General features: G+C 59.2%; 1 protein-coding gene and 1 pseudogene across 3 annotated transcripts in view; one reads left to right on the top strand and one right to left on the bottom strand.

Annotated features, from left to right (window-relative positions):
- The window catches only part of DLGAP4 (DLG associated protein 4), a 190,430-nt gene extending 180,341 nt beyond the window's left edge, over positions 1-10,089 (bottom strand). Inside the window, exon 1 of one of the 3 annotated variants that reach the window (XM_058287031.1) lies at positions 10,033-10,089. The gene's annotated coding sequence lies outside the window, so the exon portion shown is untranslated. The remainder of the gene's footprint in view (positions 1-10,032) is intronic. The other 2 variants (XM_058287030.1, XM_058287033.1) reach the window with 2 other exon arrangements.
- LOC101429404 (small ribosomal subunit protein eS7-like) overlaps positions 1-17,899 on the top strand; it is a 59,531-nt pseudogene that overhangs the window by 30,783 nt on the left and 10,849 nt on the right.

Here is a 17,899-nt window from a genome sequence, read left to right as displayed (position 1 = left end):
CTCCAGGCAGGGTCCCCGTTGCCTGACCTCCCACCCAAAAGCTGCCGCCTTGAATGTGGGCCACACGCAAACCAGGCCAGCAGAAAAGGGAGGGGCCACAGAGGCAGGTGGGGGGGGGCACAGAGACAAGCCAGGGGGAGGGGCTGCAGAGATGGGGGGGCACAGAGGCGGGTAGGGGCCACAGAGACAGGCAGGTAGGGGAAGGGGCCATAGAGACAGGCAGGTAGGGGGAAGGGGCCATAGAGACAGGTGGGGGGGGGAAGGGGACCACAGAGGTGGGCATGGCGGGGCCTTGGAGCCAGGAGCCCAGTGTCTCTCCACACCGCCTTGTTGTAAAAGTGGCACAGAGGGAAGCAACCCCAGCAGCATCATTTAGGGCCGGTGCAACGAGGGCTGGAGGGCCCAGGCCTCCCGGGCACCCTGAAGGTTCCTAGAATTCTCTTCACCTTCTTGAGGTTTTCCCAGGGAGCCTCTGGAGTAGGAGAGCAGGAAGAGCTCTAGACATGGAGCCAAGGGGCCTGCAGTTCACTCCCATCTCCATCACTGAGGCCCCCTAGCAAGCCATCTCCGGGTCTGTTTCCCTTTCTGTAAAGTGGGGATGAGCATGGCTCTGCTGCAGCAGCACTCACTCCTTGACCCTCTCCCCCAGGCCAGCCTTCTGTGAGCTGAGCCGGATGCGGCGTGGGGAGGGAGCACCAGGGGGCTCCAGCTGGGGTCAGGAGACAGAATGCCGACACTGCCGGCCATCTCTTGGGCACCTGCTATGTGCTGGCCCTGTCCTAGGAGCTTTAACACTCAGGACCTCACTTCCCTTTTGCACCAAGGCTTCAAGGCAGGCAGTGACATGTTATACCATGGGGGACAGATGGGGAAACTGAGGCTCATAGAGGTTTCTGTGATCTGCTGAAGGTCACACAGCTAGTGGGCGGAGCTGGGACTCAGCCTCAGGCCAGCCTTCGGAACCAGCTGACTTCCTCTTGTAGGTGGACAAGCTCTCTGCTGACCACCTTAGGACTCAGAAGGCAGATGCCACCTTCTACTCAGTTTTGCTCGTTCAAGTCAAGACAAAACCAGAAGAAAACCAGCTCATTCAGAAACTGGACTTAAACACTCACTGCCAATTTATACCCAGGATATAAAGGCCCCTGCAGCTGGGAGCTGCCTTTCCCACCCTCGTCCACTCTCGGGGAAGGAGGGGGCAGTGGTTGAGAGCCTGGCCCTGAAGAAAGACTGCTGGCTCCAAACCCCAGCAGCACCGCCTGCCCGCAGAGGGGCCCTGCGAGTGTCACCACCCCGCCTTCCTCGTTTCCCCACCTGTGAAGGGAGCAGCGGTCTCTCCCAGCCACTGGGTCACTGGGAGTAGGAGAGAGATGGCAGGGGTCAAGTTTGGTCCAGTTCCTGCCCGGAAACAGCCACCATCACTCCACGTAACCTGACGATGGCTCTCTTCAAGGCAGGTCTACAGCCCAGGAGCCGAAAGTCAGTCCTGGAGGTGGATTTTGAAACAGGCTTCTCCCCAGGTTGGCACCATCAGCCCTGGAGGGCCCTCACCCTAAACAAACCCGACACCCCCTGGTGCCAGGGCCTAGAGCAGAAGTGGCCCGCACAGAAGGGTGCCCCAGACGGCTCACGCAGCCACGGTGCCCACGTCCAGGGCCAAGGGCCAGGCCTGGCCTGTGTCTGAGGCACCTGCCACGTGACCCAGATCCTCTAGGAAGAGGCTCACGGGCGAGTGTAGACGGGGGTGGGGGGTTCAGGCTCCACCTGACCGGGCAGCCGCCCTCCCACCTCCCCACCTTGCTGCTACGCGCTGGCTGCACCGCCCGGCTCCACGCCCAGTCAGCACTCTCAGCTGGGCACCTGCTGTGTGCAGGCCCCAGGCTGGGCATGCTGGGGGCACCACGGGGCATCAGTCGGGACCCTGCCCTGGTAGGAATGGCAGACACCTAAACACAACCCACAGGACGCTGAGGCCCTGGGCGAGGTGGTGGGCGGTGACCCACCTGGGGGAGGAAGGCAGTCAGGGGAGGCTTCCCGGAGGGTGAGGCCCGCGCTGAGTAGCACATAGAAGCTGCCAAGCAAAGGCTTCTGGGAAAGGGCCTCTGCAGAGAGGGAGGAGCACGTGCCAAAGCCAGAGGCAGGAGGACCTGGCGTGCTCCGGGGGTCCCAGGCCACCCAGCTGAGCGGCAGTGGGGAGCGCCGCGGGGGCACAGTAGGAGGGGCGGCAGGGGTGCCCAGAGGAGCCCACCCACAGAGAGCCTCCCCGCCTGGCCCAGGGCTCCAGACCCCAGGCAGGGCGCAGGTAGCACCGGCGTGACCCGAGCCACGCCGCGGCCTGCGTGTGGAGCCCGTGCAGGCAGGACAGCGGGAGGGACCTGGGGACCATCAGCGTGGCCAGAGGCGGTGAAGGCTGGCTCCAGGACGCTTGGGAGGGGATGCGCGGCAGGCAGGGACCCCACCTTCTGCTCCGTTCTCCACCCCCCCAGTCCCACCTCAAGGACTCCAGCGTGGCCTTGTGACTGACCAAACCCAGCCTGGCAGATGCTTGTCGGGCGCCTCAGGGCCGCGGGGCGGTGGTGGCTCCTGCCCCCGCCGCCCCCCTCATCTGCCCGCTGACCGCCCCCGCCCCAGCCGGCATCAGCAGAGGGAGGTGACAGACCAGGTCGGCAGAGGCCAGGCAGCTCCAGCCTCAGCCCAGCCGGCGGGCAGGCGGCCAAGTCTCCATGCCCCGGTGCCGGGAAGGCCCGGGAGCAGCCGGCCAGAACGCTGAGGGTCCACCCTGCTCTAGAACCTTCTGTGGCTCCAGGATCTCTCTTGGTGGCCAGCACCCATGCAGGGGGAGGCGGAAAGGCTGGGAGAAGGAGTTCCCCAAGGACTTGCTGGGGAACCTCAGGCACGTTGCTCAAATGTCCTGAGTGGGCCTCAGTGAGGCCCAAGGGCCCCGTGAGCCACAGCGGGGGCAGGCCCTCCAAGAACCCTGCGGGGACCCAGTCCACGTCGGCCGAGTTGCTGCCTGGGCTGGCTGCGTCGCCCCGCCAAGCCCCGGCTTCCGTATATGTTAACACTGCTCCACGGCCTTCCAGGCCCACAGGGCCCAGCTCTGCCGCTTTCCCACACCAGCCTCCTCCTCACTCTCTCCAGGCCTTAGACCCTTGAACTCCCTGCACTGCCTGCACCACAGGGCCTTTGTACCAGCTGTTCCAGCCAGGTAATGCCTTCTCACCCCAGGTCTCTGCGCCAGTGTCACCTCCCCAGGGCAGCCCTCCCTGAAGCTCCAGGGTGGGAGCTCCTTATCGCTCTCCATGGTGGCAGCACCTGCCACCGACGTGAGTTTCCATTCACCAGGGAGATTATGTCACGCCGGTCCGCTTCCCACTGCATTCCCAGCCTGGCTTGGACACAGAGCAGGTGCTAAACGCACACGTGTTTGTTGAATGACTGCATGGAAGAAGAAAGGGAGGCGGGAAAGGAAGCACAGGGCAATGGCACCGTCCACTTCCCGGTGCTGCGAGGATCTGACGGTACATAAAAGGCCTGGTCTGAATGAAGACACACACAACCCCCACACGCACATGCGGGAGGGAGGGGTCGGAGGGCAGCCTCCCCGCCCCCACCCCCTCCTCTCCTGCGCTCTCCCAGTGTCCCTGGTGAAGCAGTTATCCCAGGGCAAGGCGCGGACAGGCCGAGGCTTAGCCGGGACCCCAGGCTGCCCGCGCCTGCCCCGCCCCCACTGTCCCTGGAAGGCTTTGCACACTTCCGGTCGTCCAGGAATCGCTCACACCAAGAGGTGGCAGGGCCTCCCAGGAGAGGTGTGAGAGGCTGACACCTTCCCACCTGCCGTCACACCTCGGTCACACCTCAGCTTCAAGCACAGGAGCTGGAGGTCGGGTGAGGAGGCTCCAGAAATTCCCAAACAGGGCCAGCCGGGGGCCCAGGGATGGGTCGGCACCGCCCCAACCCTCCACCACACTCCTGCCGCCCAGACAGGGAAAGGAAGGCACGGCGGGCGCAGCTCCCCGGTGGCTGGGGCCTGCCTGCCCCCTGGATGCCTGAGTCACGCAGACCTGGGTTCAAATCCTCGCTCTTCTCAGGAGTAGCCACAGCACCTGTGCCCAGCGGGCCTGCTGTGTGGCCTCAGTTTCCTCGGATTGAAATGGGGATGATGACAGCAGCATGCTCCTTCCCAGGGCTGTGGGCTTGAACAAAGGGAGGCGCTGGCAGCACACAGCAGGAGGCTTCCTTCCTGCTTCCTCCTCCACCTGAAGCTGTGCTTCTGCGTGGGGTCTCGGGGCCCCCTTACCGACCTAGGCATCCCCTCCCCATAGGCGAGGCCAAGAGGGCACTGAGAGGAGGAGTGCGGTGCCCTGCTCGGGGCACACATGGAGAACACAGGTGGCAGAGGGCCCTGAAGCTATGTTCAGTTCCGTGGCTTTGGGGGGCTGCGGCCCCATCCCTCTAATCACGGTACAAGCCCAGATGGGAGCTCCCCCAACTCCAGGTGACCCCCTCAGAGCCATCCCTGCAAAGCCACCTGGTCCCTTCAAAACCACCCGGTCTCTGCAAAGCGACCCAGTCAGCTGCAGAGTCCCAAAGCTCAGCCCCTCACGAGACACGCTGCCCAGAAAGGGCAGGCCACCAGGCCAGGGTCACACTGCGAGGCTCTGGCACCGATGAGACCCGGGCCTCCCACCCCTCCCTGGATCTGGCAGAGCCCAGGAGGTGCCAGGGCTTGGCGGCAGCCGGGGGAGGAGGGAAGCAGGCAGGCAGCTGGGGGCGGTGGGAAGAACCTTCTTCTCCCCTGTCTTTAGCAAACCCGGATCCCTGTTTCCAAGCTGTGCTCCAGAGTCCCCGGTTACTGCGTCACCGCACGCAGTCAGCCCACAGTGGGCGGGAGGAAAGGCCCCTCCCTCTGCCAGGGGCTGGGAAAGCCAGGCCGAGGGGTCAGGGGTGAGGAGAGAGGAGCTCCCCGACACCTACCAGAGGGTAACCCTGATCAGCGCACCCCTGCAATCCCAAAAGGCTGAGCTAGGAGAGCCTCAGAGACAACTCCTTCCTCACAAAGAGATGGAGACCATGAAGTTCAGAGAGGGGCAGGGACGCCCTCAGGGACACACAGCAACAAACCCGCTCACCACTCTTCCTACAATCCCCCAAACACCCACCACTTCTCTCTCGTCAGCGCCAAACAAAAGCTTCCTGGGCCCACCTCTAGGAGGCTTATGCGTCCTGGCAGAAGGAAAAAGATCTGAAGCCAGAGCCTGAGTTCTCACTCCCCAGCCCCAGCTCTTGGAGTGCACACCCTCGCCCCCCCCCCAACAACCACAACTTGTCAGGGCGTGGTTTTTATCTCCTGCTATGGGGCCCAGCACAGTGCTAGGTACACAGGCAGGCACTCAATACACAGTCTTTGCTCCACTTAGACCAGGGGTTCTTAACCTTTTTTGTTCCACGGACGCCTCTGCCTGTCAGGTGAAAACCACGGACCCCTGTACCAAGGCCACACTACCCTGTGCGTCACTTAACAAATATATCACACCCGCACCAACACGTCCCCATGAGAATCCTGCTTTTTTGAATTTCAGTTCAAGCTCATGCCCCCATGTGAGGAACTCCTGCCTTAGACCCAGGATGTGCCATTTCTGCATCATCAAAGCAGAACCTGCCCGCAGCCCTGCGCTCTCTAAAGATGACCCGCACGCTAAATGTCGCTTTAACCGTTGTGAAGCAAGCTGGCCAAGGCGAATTCCCTGCACAGGCCTCCGGGCACGGAGGAAGAGGGGCACGAGGCCGTGCTTGCCCAGCGGCCTTCTCAGGAACCCCCTGCCACCTGCACCCCAGGGGCCTGCCATGGGGCGGGGCTGCGCTGCCCTGCACTGAACGCGCTGGCAACCAGCAGCTTGTTCTCCCTCACCAGGGCGCTGCCCGTCACCAGGTCACCTCCCCCGGCTCCCCTGGAAGCCTAAGCCAGGGGCTGGCTGACCAGAGCTGAAGTCCCGGGAAGGGAAAGGCGCAGCGACAGAGGCCGAGCTCTCTTCAGCACACACGCCAGCCCCCGTGCGCCCCGGCCGGGACCTGGGAGCGAGGCTGCTGACGAGGGTCACCGACAGCCGGGGTGCCTCTAGGGTCCCTCCAATGTCCACGTCCGCGTACTCCAGAGCCAGGAACTGGGTCTGCACACATCGGAGTCCCAGGGCGCCCCCCGCCCCCCCCCCCATCCCCAGCCATCACTTTCTGCTGAACAAACGGCAACTCCAGAACCCCCAGAATCCGGGGTTAAAACCAGACTCTAAACTTTAAACGGGTTTGGATCGAAATCCTGTAACCACCACTTTCAGCATCGGGGTCTTGGACAACTCATGAAAGCTCCCCGGGCCCCAGTTTCCTCATCTGTAAAATGGGGCTGGTGACAACAGCGTGCCACGGGGCCCGGAAGCCAGGCCAGAGGTAAGGGGCTTAGCGTTGGTGCTGTCGCGCCGGGGCCGGCTCAGGGCTGGCACGTGGGAGACGGGGCGTGAGGCTGTGTAGAATGAAGAGATGAAGAAAAATGTTAGCCCACGATCAAGCCCCCCTCATCATCATCATCATCATCATCATCAGTCTCACTGGGGAGCTCCAAGCCTGGTTTTGCAACCAGCCCTAGTGAGGGGTGTAGCAAAATTCTCCAAACAAAATTTGCTTCCATTCATTTTGGGTTTTGAAAAGGCCACGTCAGACAGCGGGAGGAGGCGGCGTTGCGAAACCCAGAACAGCAGGCTCGGGGCCCCGCTCCTGGCTCCTCGGCAGCCGTGTGCGCTCAGCAAACGAGCGGCCCCAGGCACCCACCACCCCCGAGGGCCCGGAGGCAGGAGGCTCCTGGGCCCTGAGGCTGCCCCTCACCTTCTGAGTGACCTTGGGCAGCCACCCACCTCTCTGAGCCTCAGTTTCCCTCTCTGTCCAATGGACACAGTATCCCTTTTGATTCCTACCCTCGGGGGTGACTAGAAGACCTGGAGGTAAACTGCTCTGCACACTGTGGAGGGCTGTACGTGCCCTAAAGGCTTCAGTCTGGGCCAGGGGGAGCCACTGGGAGGGGACAAGGAACAGCACCGGAAGCTGTCCCCCTTAGGGCCGTGGAGCAAGTCTCAGCATGGGATTCTTAAAGAGCCACCTCAACAGTCTGTGGCCTTGTCTCTGGTCCACCACAGAGAAAGCCTCTCCTCAGGGATAGCCAAGGCTCCCTCCATGCCCGACGGGCCAGCTCTTGACTCAGTTGGCCCAGACTGTGCTCATCCAGTCATCATCTAGGAGAAATGGCCTGAGTGCCCACAACAAGCCAAGACCTGCCCTCAGCAGCAGGGGAGCAGCGCGAAGAGGCAGGCTCCCCGCTCCATACCAGTCTCGTCAAGGGAGAGCCAATAAGGAATGGTGACGGGCTCAGGGAAGGCTTTCCTCCCGAGGTGGTGCTTCAGCCGAGCCCTGTGTGACGAGCCCTGTGTGACGCGGAGTTAACTAGGCAAAAGGGGGGATGGGCATGTTCAGGCAGAGGAAGCAGCAGGTGCAAAGATCCTGGGGCGGGAGGAAGGTGCTGTTCCAGGACCTGCAAGCAGGCCGGAGGGGCCAGAAGTAAAGCAGGGAGGTAGCCAGTCCTGGGAGAAGACAGGGCTTCCTCTTGGGAGGTGGGGGCACTTACAGAGTACCTACTGTGTGCTTAAAAAAAAAATCTGTGTTCAAGTTTTTATTAATTCACATTTCTGAGTATTTAAATGTACTGAAATCAGACCACACTATTTTTTTAATACCTTTTGAATAGAATGGATCTATCAATCACTGGTGGGTAGATGGGAGGGGAGAGACCACCTGCTCTCTGCCCAGAACACCATTCTGCAGCGCCTCGGTCATACAGGCACACTGGCATTTACGAAGCCAGTGACCCAGAAACCGCGCAAGAACCTAACGCGATGCCAGTGGGTACCCCTGGGATGTCTAATGTGCTGGTGAGTCCCTCACAGCCCCAAAGAATACATTCGGCCCTCAGCTCCCAAGCACTGCGTGCCCTCCCGTCAAAACCAGGAGGCCTGGCAGCCCGGGCACAGACCTCAGACCTGCGTCCCAGCTTTGGGCTGGCACCAGCCAGCTAGCTCCCCTGAGCCCCATGTGCCCTCTGGCATCGGGACCATCTACCCCACATTTTCTCACTAGTCTGGGCCCAACGCTCAGCACAGGCCATCTTCCCCCCCCCAAAAAATGGGGGCTCCCTGAGAATGGGGACCACATCGGGCCAGCACCCAGTGCCCACTCCAAGCCCAGTCTGGTCTGACGGCTGAACGAGGGTACCCGGCACACCACACACAGGCACACTCACGAAGTTGAGCCGCTGTTACCCCGCTCCGGGAGGACCCAGGCACCCCGGTGCACCCCCGCCACGGCGCGAGCACACGCACACACGCCTGCCCCACGTGCACAGCCAGCGTCTCCAGGAACTGCTGGGAACACGTCGTCTGCCGCCGACTGGCCGCCAACAGCCAGCTCCAGGGCCTGGTGGTGGCTTCCAGCGCTCGGGAGGCCAGGGCACCAGCTCTGCGGCCCCACCCAGGCCTGCTGCCCATGGGAGTCTGGCTCGGGCCCCTCGGGCCTCCTTGGGATGGGACAACCCACAGTCCCCTCTTGTAGAAAAGGGAAGGAGAGGTGGCCATCCGAGGAGGGACAGGAGGGCTCTCTGCGGTGGTCCTGTCCAACCTCGTGCTGCCCTCCACCATCTTCAGCCTGGCAGGAAACACGGCCCTCTCCCACAAATGAAGGCACAGAGGCAGGGAGGGCCGGGTCCCGGGGCTTGGGGGGGAGGCGCAAAGGGGGTGGAGGCAGGGCGGTCCAGCCTCCTGCAGGGCTGGGGACTGCAGCCCCTACCCCCTCTGTCATTTCCACTTCCAGGCAGGTGGGGGTCCTGGGAACCACCAAGCCCCACCAGCACTGCCCTCCAAGCTTGTGGCTTCCCCTCCTCAGGACACCTCCGTCACACACAGGAACAACTGGCCTTTGCCAACCCACAACCCCTCCCCCCATTTCTTTTTTTCCCACAACATCAACAATCTCTGGCAGCCCCTCTGCAACACTGACAGCGGAGGAAGAGGAAGAGAAGGGAGAGGGGTGGAGGGGTGGAGGGAGGGAGGGATGGGGGGGACCAGGGGCGCCAGGCTCCACCGAGGGAGGCCAGGGGCCCGGGCCCTCACATGTCCAGGTAGCACATGTCCCTTCCTGGCAGGCCCGGCACATCTGGATTCACCTGGTCTACCGCCACCCGCTCTGGAAACGCGGGTCCCTTTCACCGCGGACGCCGCACGTGGGGGCCTCCCCTAGCCATGTGAACGCGCCCCCCGCCCCCACAGCTCAGGTACCCGGGTCAGCCAGGCCCCTCCCGGACTCGCAAACAGGGAGAGGGCGCTACACAGAGGGGGTCCCTCGCCCCCTCCCCAGATGCCGGGTCTGGGGGCAGAGCCCTGGAAGGAAGGAGCCGGCCGGGGCAGGGTCCCGGGGGCACCGAGGCAGGGATCCGAGGCAGCGGGGCTGACTGGAGGGAAGCCCGGGCCGGCAGAGCCCTCCCTCTCCCAGGCTCCAAGGTGGGACTCGCGGGGTGGTCTGCCTGACCCCCTGGCCGCCCTGCGGATCGAGGGTCGGGCCTGACGAGGGGCTTCCCGGCTTTGCCAGCTTCTTGACCAGGGGGAGCCCGCGGGAAGAAGAGCCGGAATGGGGGGTCCCACCCTAGACAGGGGCTCCGGGGCCCGGCGCCGCCGCTCCCGGGTTGAAGGGTCCGGAGACACCAAGATGGGGAGATCCCACCCTGAGAGGGGGCTTCCCAACCGCAGAGCCGCCCCCTCGGATCCGGGGCTCGGGGGACACCCGGCAAGGGGAAGGGGCTTCTCTGCGCCAGCGCCGCCCCTCGGCTTGGGGAGGGCCGTCGGGGAGGAGACCCGGATTCGGGGGGTCCTGCCGAAAGAGGGGGCGCGACGGCGCCCGCAAGGGGGTCGGGGCCAGCGCGCGCCACCCCCGCGCCCTCACCTGCACCCTGCGCTTCGGCCGCCCACGGCCCGCTCGGCCTCTGCGCCGCGCCGCCGCCGCTCGGGGCCGCTCGCAGGTCCGCCCACTAGGCCCCGGCCCCGGCCCCGGCCCGCGGGCGCCCCATGCCTCTCCTCCGGCCGGCGCGGCGCCCCAGATGCGGCTGCGGGAGGAGCAGCCGCGCGGCCCGGGCTCCCTGCGAGCGGCGGGGAGGGGGCGGGGGGCGGGGAGAGGCGCGCGGGGGAGGGGGCCGCGCGGCTGCGCCCAAAACCAGGCGCGGATCCGGCCGCCAGCCCCGGGCTGGGGGCGAGGGAGGGGCCCGCGGCGCTCCCAGCTCCCCGCCCCACCCATGTCCCCGCGACCCGGGGCGGGGGGCGGGAGGAGGGTCCCCGCGGCCGGCGGCGCCCGTTCCCGAGCCGGAAGGGCGCTTGGAGATCACCGGCTGGCCGCCCAGAGAGGGCAGGCGACTGGTCCAAGGTCACACAGCGCAGCGGTGCGGTGATCTGAAACCCCAGGCCACGGAGCGGGCCAGGGGAAACCTGTGGTAGCCTCCGCTGCCCCGCGAAGGAGGGAGACTGAGGCCCAGAGAGGATGAGGCTGACTCGGATCACACAGCCAGTCAGGAAGCTTCCGGGAGTCGAACTTGGGGCTTCTGTTTCTGGAACGGGTGCCCCCTCCTGATGACCCGCTTCCTGCAGAACACTCTCCCAAGTACCTCCTCCCCTCTGGCAGAGCAGGGGTTAAAAACAGGTCCTGGGGGTGCTGCAGGGACCTGGGCAGAGGACCAGTCTTAATCTCCTTGGACTCTGAGTCCTAGTTTCTCCACCTGTGAAATGGGGACACCGCTAGGACCTACCCCCAACTTGGGCTGAGGAACCAAAGAGATCACCGATGGTAAGCCCCTTGCAGGTCCTGGCATTTGGCAGGTGTCGGTGTGCGTGCACCCGCCCTCTCCTGGTCCCACACAGAGCTCTCTCTCAGCAAGGCGGGTCCAATGCAAATAGTCAGGGCTCTTCCCAGCCTCGTCTCCCACTGCCTACCCTGCCCACATCCCTGTCTCAGAAATGGCTATCCCAGTGCCTCTCTGCCTTCCGCTCTCCCTGGGACGTCCTTCCACCATATCTTCCTGACAAACTCCTACTCATCCATCAGGGCCCAGAGCAGTCGGTCTCACACCCCAGGTTCCTGCACTCCCCACTAGTCCATCCACGCCTCCCTTCTCCTTACCCCGCCCCCTGCCACTTCCCGTGCTCTGGGTCTGTCTGTCTCTCGTGGGCCCTGACAGCTGTAGTGAGAGGATGTCGCTCAGAGGAGAGGCTGTCACCAGGCCCCCGCTGCCCAGGAGGGCCCGCCCCGCAGCGCGTGGGCTTCGGCAGGGCCTGGACAGAGAGGCGGGTTTGGAGCTCTGAGAGGAGGAGAGTACATGGCTGATGAAGAGGCGAGGGCGTGTTTGGGAGGGGTGTGCGCTGCCCAGAGCAGTTGGGAAGCCCCCTTTGGCCCCGGCCGAGCTGGGAGCCCATGAGAACCAGAGCTGGACAGCGCCCTGGCACGCTGCCCTCAGGTTGAAGGCTCGGCCTTGGAGAAGAGCACACCCGGAGGCAGAGGGGACTTGGGCTATGCCGCTTCTAGCAGCATCTTTCGTAAGAGTGAAGAGCTTGGCACAACCTCGTGTCCATCATCCCGAGACTGGATAACCCGAGAGGCATTCAGACAGTGGCCCGCTCTCCACCCCGGCCCTCAGATGGGATGAGCAAGCCATGCATCCCGGAGGACAAATCTCAAAAGCACACTGTTGATTCCATTTGTGACAACTCAAAGCATTGTCACTTACGATTTGTACACTCTTGGTATGAATTTTATCCTTCAATCCAATTTAAAAAAAATAAACATATATATTGTTGGGATGAAAAAAGGAAATTTCAGACAGCTAACACAGTTTGAGGCCAGATATATAAAGTTTGACGGCGTGCAGCACAATACTATATGTTGTTGAGGAGCACATACATATGTAATACAAATCTAAAAACACGCATGGGAGTGATAAATAGGAAATTCAAGAGAGCAGTGACCTTGAGGGAGGAAGGGAAGGGAATGTAATAGGGGCTCTAAATGTGCTAGAAATGGTTTATTTCTTGAGCTGGGTGGTGGGTACATGGGCATTTGTCATGCTGCTCTCTAGACTTTTCTTTATGAACATGAAATATTCATAACGTAATAATCTTTTTCTTTTCTTTTTCTTTTTAGAACACCAGGTGGTTGGCAATGGAGAGCTATTGCTGGTTCTTGAGCAGGGGTAGGGCATGACCAGTGACCTGGAGGGAGCAAGCAGGAAGGTCAGAGGAGGCTGGCACAATGGTCCAGGGGAGAGGTACCAAGGGCCGAGCGGGGACAGGGGTAGAGTTATGGGAAGGAGAGGAAGGGGGGGAGACCTTTGGAGGAATAACGAGCAGCCATGCCCAGGCTGAGATCACAAACTGAAGTGCACACAGGTCAGCAGCACGTGGGCAGGGGGCTGTAACACAGTTTCACGGGGCAGCCCCTGCTCATGCCCACTAATTGTTGCCACATGGGAAAGGAAGCCCAGTGGGTCACACCTCTTTTTTTTTTCTTCCAAGAGAAAGCAACAATTGAGACTTTTAAAATGCAAACTCAATTTTTAAATTATGACAAATTTTTTTAAAATTTAAAAACTGTGCAGGGGCCAAGCCATCCAGGTTTGCAATTTCTTCATAAGCAAAAGGTTCTGAGAGAGGAAGTGAAGGGAAAGTGATGTGAGTTTTCCTGCCTTCGAGGCTGTGAGGCTCACAACCTGAGCAGCAGTTAAGGGGGCTTCCTGGGAGAGGTGACTGCTGGACTGACACTGGGCAGAAAAGCAGTGCGTCAGGCCTAGAGAACAGCCCGAGCCGAGGCAGGGGTTGAGTGGAATGCACCCAAAAGGAAAACGAGCAAAAGGCATGAACGCGTGTTTCACAGAAGGGGAAGCGTGCACGGCCAGAAACACACGAGGAACGTACCTGACCTCAGTAGCTGTCAGGGAAAAGCAACTCAATCGAGACCACAATGAGATGCTACTTCACACTTCGAATGGCAAAAATGAGGAAATCTGACAATACCAAGTGATGGTGAAGATGTAGATCAGTGGCAGCTCTTGTACGTCCTGGCGATGGGAGGGGCTGCTGGCACAGCCACTATGACCCAGCCATTCCTCTCCCAAGGTATCTCTCACGCAAGAGAAACCCATGCACAAGTACACTAAGTCATTGCTTCTTAAACTTTCCCGTGCCTATGAATTCCCCAGGGATCTTATTAAAATGCAGATTCTGATTCAGTGGGTCTAGGGTGGGGCCCAAGATTCTGCATTTCTAACAAGTGTCCAGGTGATGCCAAGGCTGCTGATCTCTGGACCACACTTTGCAAAGCATTAGGAAACATGTACGAGAATGTTCTTAGCAGCACTGTTTGAAATAGCAGAAGACCTAAATGCAACGAGGTTATCAATTGACAGAAGAATAAATAAATTAAAATTAATTAATTAATAGTGGCACAGACCCACACAACGCTCAAAACTACACACAACATGGACAAATTCTCACCAACATGGCATTGCATTAAGACTATATGCAGTATATCTTTTTAAATAAAGTGAAGTAGCAAGTAAAAACAAACAACATATCATTAGGCATTCATTCATGTAATAAAACTAAAAACAAAGAAACCAAGGAAGGATAAACTCAAAATTCAGAATGTTAGGGATTTCTAGTAGAGGGGTGGGCAAGGGATGGGATGGGACACGAGTGGATGTAACTTTGTGGTTTCTTCTAGAGCAAGGGTTCTTAACCTTTTTTGTTTCACAGACCCCTTTGCCAATCAGGTGAAAACCACAGACCCCTTACTAAGTCCACACTGCACTTCAGACTCATTGGAGAAGTGCGTCTGGGTTCACATCCCGGCTGTGTGTCTAGCATCTGTGTGACCTTGGCCAGGTCACTTCCTTGCACCTGTAGGCTCAACCAAAACAAGTAGGAGATTCCCAAACTGTTCATGGAATTTATCCCAGGTCAGGGGACCTCGGTGGGGTTTCTCCCCTTCCTTCTCCTTGCCTCTATTTTCCAAATGTTCTGTATGATCATGCGCTCCTCTGCCTTGTTGTGCTTTGTTTTCACAGTGTGGAAGGAGTGTGGGCTCTGGAGTGGGCAGGCCCAAGTCCGTATCTTGGCTCTGCCAAGTTCCGGCTGTGACTGTGCAAGGCACCAACCTCACTGGCCTCATTTGCCACATCTGGAGAATGGAAACAAGCACAAACACCTACTTTTCAGGGTGGTGATGACATTTACAATGGAAGCCCTTTGTAAACTGCAGTGAGTTGCAAGGCTGAGTTATCATCCCTGAGGCTGGCACCAGGCCTGGCACGGAGGAGGTGCCTGGGAAATGTTTGGGGAATAAAATGAGTGATGCTAAAAAGTGGAAATCCTAGAGTGATCCTTATACCATTCATTCATTCATTCGCTCATTCATTCATTCGTTTGTTCACGTATTGAAATATTCACTGATAGGCGCCTGGGCCAAGCCCAGTGATGGGCACTGGGGATGCAGAATTGCATGAGGAATGTGTCCAGCCTCAGCAGGGCTTGCTCTCTGCTGGGGGAGACAAAGAGAAACTCACCACTCCCAGAGGAGCCTTACTGAGCCAGAGGTGTGTGGGAAGGCTCCCTGGAAGAGGCAACACCTGAGCTGTGCAGTACTTAGCCTGAAGGCAGAGGGGACATTCCAGGATGAGGAAGAGTGTGCGCGAAGGCCCAGCGGTCAGCCTGGGCCACGTATGAGCCACTTTGGCAAAAGCCTTGAGAGCTTAGAGGTGAAGCCAGAAAGGTCAGCTGGGGCAGATCATGACGGCCTCGAGGCCTCACAAGGGCCTGACTTGGAAGTTTTTAAAGGTGATGGGGGGCTGTGGGAAATGAAGATAAGACTGGGAAAGACACTAGACTTTCTCTCTCAACTTGGGCAGCTCATTGTGCTTCTCAGCGCCTCATCTGTACAGTAGGGGCAAAAGCCATCACAGGCCTGTTCTGCAGAGAAAGTGAAATGCAGTGTGATCACCACCTGGCAGAGAGAAGGCTGGGGCTCAATGGACATGGGTTGAATGAGTGAGCAAATGAACGAATACATTTCTTCCAGGCTCAGGAGCACCCTGGTACCCTCGCTCATCCTATTCTAAGCCAGGAACTCCCACCCCTGGCAGGAAGCCCTCCCACCCACCCACAGGGCCAACCAGCTGATGCCCTGGAGACTCTACCAGGGTCAATCAGGGAGCTGATGCATAGCCACTTCCAACCCTTTGCCCCTCTCTGGGATGCCAGAAATGCTTTTTCTGTGCTCTTCGGTGTGGGTTTACCTGCCATGTGGCTCTGTGGGATGTGTGGAGACACCTGGGCCCCGAAGCCATTGTCTCCTTGAAGAGCCAGAGCCGCCTGCCTCTGCCTCCCAGATGCCCGAGCCACCATCTGCTCCCACCCGAGCCCTCAGCTCTTTTCTTAAAATAATTCCTCCAGTTTCCTTGGAGACATCTCTCACATTAAAGAAAGGAAGGGGGGGGGGCAAGGAAGGGAGGGACAGAGGAATGGAGGGGTGGGGCAGATCCCTTCTCCTGAGCACCTACTGTGTGTCAGGTCTGACCCTCATCACACCTCTTTGAGTTAGGAATCTTCTCCCCTTTTCAGATGAGAAACTGAGGCTAGAAGTCCTGAGCTCACTCGCCCCATGTTTCAGTGTTAAGAGCAGAGTCAGAATTCGAACCCAGGACTGTTGGACTCTAAAGCTAGAGCCTATGGGACATGATGGGGAGGTGCATTTGGGGCTGTGAGGGCAGAGTCCTGGCCTTATCTCATGCCCGAATTCTCTGGCCTAGGCACTGCTCGCCCCCACCCTTTTTACCTTACTTGATTCAATTCAGAAAACATTTAAGGGCGCCTGCTGTATGTTAGGTCCTAGCCAAGCGTAGGGTAGCTCAGATATGAAAAAGACAAGGTCTTCTCCCATGAAATGCTCACAGTGGGTGGGGAGGGGTGGAAGGACAAATAAGAAGCAACTACTGGCCCATTTCTCTGTGCACATGACACCAAAGACTTCAAAGGGGCTGATTCAGCTGCTGCTACCCGTACCCCAGCTGGTAGGATTTAAGAGTCCCATTTTCCAGAAGTAAATTTACTTATCCAAGGATACTCAGAGATGAAGTGGGAGAACCGGGATAAAGTCCCAGATCATGCTAAAATGTACCAAAGACAATTTGCTGAATTTTCCCCAGAAATCTGCACAAAGCCCTACTGAGAGTGGTGGCTGGGAGCCCAGGACCCAAGGATGGAGGGAGAGAAAGGTAGACAAATGGGTGTCAGCCCCTTTCTGGCCTCAACCCTCTCAAGCCTCCAGATACCTTAGTCTCACCACCAGCCCAAGCAGAGGGACAACTAAACCCGCCTGCCCGGGATCTAGTGAATCCCACTCAAACCATCTCACAGGCATGCCACGCCCCGTGGAGATCTGGGTAACCCTAAACCCTTGTGTCTTCTGGTTGAACCCACGCAACTACCCCAGCAGGCTGCTCCCATTAGTCCAAACCTTGGGCTCAGAGGAGACTCTCATATTCGGCGGCTCAGCCTAAGAGAGGAGAGGCTGTTCCCAAAGATTTCTGGCAGAAGTGGATCATTGTCACCTCAAGATATACGTGTGCTATGTGCACAAATTATGCCCTATCCTTTATTCTCCCATGCCAGAGGGCCATGGCCCCTGCCCCACAGTGAAAAAACAGGGAGGGAATTATTGGTGAAAGGACCACATGAACAAAAGGAAGGAGGCATGGGTATTGAGGGAAAAGCAAGCCACTTGAGTGCAGAGATGTGGGGAGAGCAGCAGAGAGGCCAGGGTCTTGGTCAGGAAAGACTTCAGCACCAGATCAACAGTTTGACCTTCATCTGGGAGGTAAAGGAAAGCCACTTCAGGGGAAACGGACTTGGCCGTTAAGGCATCCGTCTACCACATGGGAGGTCTGCGGTTCAAACCCCGGGCCTCCTTGACCTGTGTGCAGCTGGCCCATGCGCAGTGCTGATGCGCACAAGGAGTGCCCTGCCACGCAGGGGTGTCCCCCGCGTAGGGGAGCCCCACGCGCAAGGAGTGCGCCCCGTAAGGAGAGCTGCCCAGCGCGAAAGAAAGTGCAGCCTGCCCAGGAATGGCGCTGCCCACATGGAGAGCTGACACAGCAAGATGACGCAACCAAAAGAAATACAGATTCCCATGCCACTGACGACAACAGAAGCGCACAAAGAAAAGGCAGCAAATAGACACAGAGAACAGACAACTGGGGTGGGGGTGGGAGTCGGGGAAGGGGAGAGAAATAAATAAATCTTTAAAAAAAAAAAAAAAAGGGAAGCCATTGCAGGGTTCAAAGCACAGGGAGGACAGATCAGACATGTGTTTAAAGATCTCCCCCGTGGCCAGTGTGGAGGATGGCTGTGAAGAGGGAGCAAGAAGGGGGCAGGGAGGCAGGGAGGCTGGTGAGAAGGCTACTTCACCTGTACCGGGGAGAGATAGAGGAGCCTGGACTAAGCTGGAGTTGTGGAAAGAGAGAGGAGGGGATACTGGGAGAAATGTCAAAAAGGCAGCATCTACAATTATTACTTATGAATTCTGATGTGGGGTGAGAGAAGGGGAGGAGGCAAAAATGAAGGTCAGATTTCTGGTGTGAATGGCTGGTGGGGCTTCAGTGGGAGATCTGGGCAAGAGGCAGGAAGGGGAGAGGGTGGCAGGGGTCCACCTACGGCCTTGAGGTTTGTGAGGTGACTGTAGGACACATAGTAGTTGCTCCTTAAATATATATATA

This window comes from Dasypus novemcinctus, chromosome 24 (assembly GCF_030445035.2).
Source record: "Dasypus novemcinctus isolate mDasNov1 chromosome 24, mDasNov1.1.hap2, whole genome shotgun sequence".
Lineage (NCBI taxonomy): Eukaryota > Metazoa > Chordata > Mammalia > Cingulata > Dasypodidae > Dasypus > Dasypus novemcinctus.
This window is presented reverse-complemented; position numbering and strand designations above follow the sequence as displayed.